The sequence below is a fragment of the Euprymna scolopes genome, chromosome 31 (genome assembly GCF_053919585.1).
Source record: "Euprymna scolopes isolate OS-2025 chromosome 31, ASM5391958v1, whole genome shotgun sequence".
Lineage (NCBI taxonomy): Eukaryota > Metazoa > Mollusca > Cephalopoda > Sepiida > Sepiolidae > Euprymna > Euprymna scolopes.
Genome location: NC_136512.1, coordinates 66,037,352 through 66,039,923, shown reverse-complemented (window position 1 = coordinate 66,039,923; position 2,572 = coordinate 66,037,352). Strand labels below are relative to the sequence as shown.

The following is a 2,572-nucleotide window of genomic DNA, read 5'->3' as shown; positions in this document are numbered from 1 at the left end:
AAAGAAAACAGAAAATAAAACAAAAAAAGAAGAACTAAACAAAGAAAAAAGAAAAGAGGAAAAGAAAAAAACACTAAAACAGGAAGAAAACAAAAAGTAAAAAAAAAAACGAAAAAAAAAGAAGAAATAAAAAAAGAAATAATAAAACTGAACAAGGAAAAAAAGAAAAAGACGTAAAAAAAAAAAAAAAAAAGAATGAAAATATTTTCCGACCAATGAAAATGCAGCAAATCACAACGCTATCAATTTGACAACTATAAAAAGAGTTCTTTAATGGACGTGGTAAATTGTCGTTCTGTTGGCTGGAGTTTGAAATGGTTCCTAAACCAGAAGTTGGCTCCAAAGGTGCTAAGAAAGCCGCCATGGCCAAGCCGGCCTCCCGCAATGTTGATGGAAAGAAAAGGAAAAAGAAGAGGAGGGAAAGTTATTCCATCTACATTTACAAAGTGATGAAACAAGTTCATCCTGACACTGGAATTTCCAGCAAAGCCATGTCTATTATGAACAGTTTTGTGAACGATCTTTTTGAGAGAATCGCTAATGAAGCCAGCCGTTTGACCAATTACAGCAAGAAAAGCACCCTTACTAGCCGTGAAATCCAGACTGCCGTTCGTCTCCTTCTCCCCGGTGAGTTGGCCAAACATGCTGTCTCTGAGGGAACCAAAGCTGTCACCAAATACACCACCGCCAAGTAAAATACTGTTAAATGAGTATTTTGACTCTTAAATAGCCCCCTCCCCCGCTCTCTTCAAGATCACTCCGTTTCTAAAAATCGTTTAACGGCTGCAAGATTCGCTTTGATTTGTCTTTATTTGAGCATTTCGCTATTTAGTCTTAACAATAAAGTATTACAACACATTTTAAAGAATGGAAGTTTACAAATACATACAATTCCGTCGCTTAAGTCATGTCTGCGTCCTGAATTATGAGGCCTCTTTCACTAGGCGTTTACTGTTTCTAGAACCGATGTTGCTTGTCTCTCAACGATATGGTTATGTTCATGGTAGGTGCTCGACTTGAGCCGAGTTCCTTGTCGCCACTATAAAATATTCACAGCAATGATTCGCCTAACAGTTTTCCGGATTTTCACTTATGGAACTTTGGAGGTATTTTCACATTAAAGCTGCCACGCTAAGGCCGAAGTTTCACTCACTTTTTTTTTTATTTTTATTTGAAAGGAACTTTTTCTTATGCAGAAGATCCGTGATGACAGTATAACCCACTAACATGGAGAGGGTGTTTGGTAAATTTCCAGTCAACGCAGTCCATGTTCTGAACTTGGAATTTTGACACTTTCGTGCGTAGCTTTTTTGTGTGCAGGGATGCTCGCAAGTCCGGCAACTTTTGCCAACAATCTTTTGAATTCTGACAAATTCTGTTACCTATTCTTGTGATTGTAGTTTTCTTAGATGCGATAAACTCATGCTTAATGATTTAAAGTTGTCAAATTGGTTACATTGTCTTACTAGAATGTCATTGCCGAAGCATATCCCGGCGGTTTCTGTGATCTGCCGGAAATCGCCCGTGAAACTTCGGCAGCGAGGCAATTTTAATGTGTACGTACTTTAAGTAAAATGCTGACACATCTTTGTACGTGCCCGTCAATGAACAAAGATAGCATATTCCAAAAATCACCAAATTTGATTAAGAAAATCAAATTTTAACTTGCCCGATGCGAGAAACCAATCATATTCGATTAAATTCGGCATTCATCTGTGATTTCTCTAGAATCGATTGCTCATTAATAGCCGCTAAAATACTTGCTAAATATCGTAATTTTTTAAAACTTGATTTTTGGAATATAGCATCTTTATGCTGTGACAAATAGGTAAAAAGCTTTATTTCTAAATGCAGACTTCTCTGCATCAAATCCCCAAATAGAACTTCCATGAACAAAGCTTTTTATTAGAAACTCTAATATGAAACCATATCACAAGGCTGCTTTCCAACTGACTACATGGTGGACTTCGAATCTAATGTAATCTAATATTTGAACTGTCGTCTTGAATAATTAATTATCTTAAATCCATCAATTCTGCTTGTGGTGGCAATCGGCGTCCAACTGACGATCACTTCGAGTCTGTTAATAAGCAGTGACGATAAATACAAAATCCATCGTCTCTCCCATTGAAAGACATTTTTAGTCTCTTTTGAAGGTTTTTTTTTTTTTTTTTTTTTTTTTTTTCTAAAATTCTAACACTGAGCTCGATCGGTTTTAGAAAACTGCCCCCCTCTCCAACAGAAACTTTCTGCAAAAAAGTTCACTCCTTAACCGCCACGATACACAACTATATGTATGCGTGTCGGTCTTCTCTACAATGATATGAATGCAACTGTGTGCAAGTTCGTTCCTTATAGACTCCGAAACGGCTAACACTTTAAGATTACAGAATTTTAGTGTATAACTCTGGGGATGATTTTAGTTATTTTGTTTCGGAATATCCCCGATAATTATCGCAAATCCAAAGTTATTTTATCTATCATCGGTAAAGCTTTTTCCATATCGCTGAGCAACAATGATAGAACGGGCCGTGAACATTCTACTGTGGCTAAGTTGATAGCGTCTTTTTCT

At 36.7% G+C, this 2,572-nt stretch overlaps 1 pseudogene; it reads left to right on the top strand.

The window, feature by feature from the left end:
* Positions 1-279: 279 nt before the first annotated feature.
* Positions 280-2,349, top strand: LOC145255773 (late histone H2B.L4 pseudogene; annotated as a pseudogene).
* Positions 2,350-2,572: the final 223 nt, after the last annotated feature.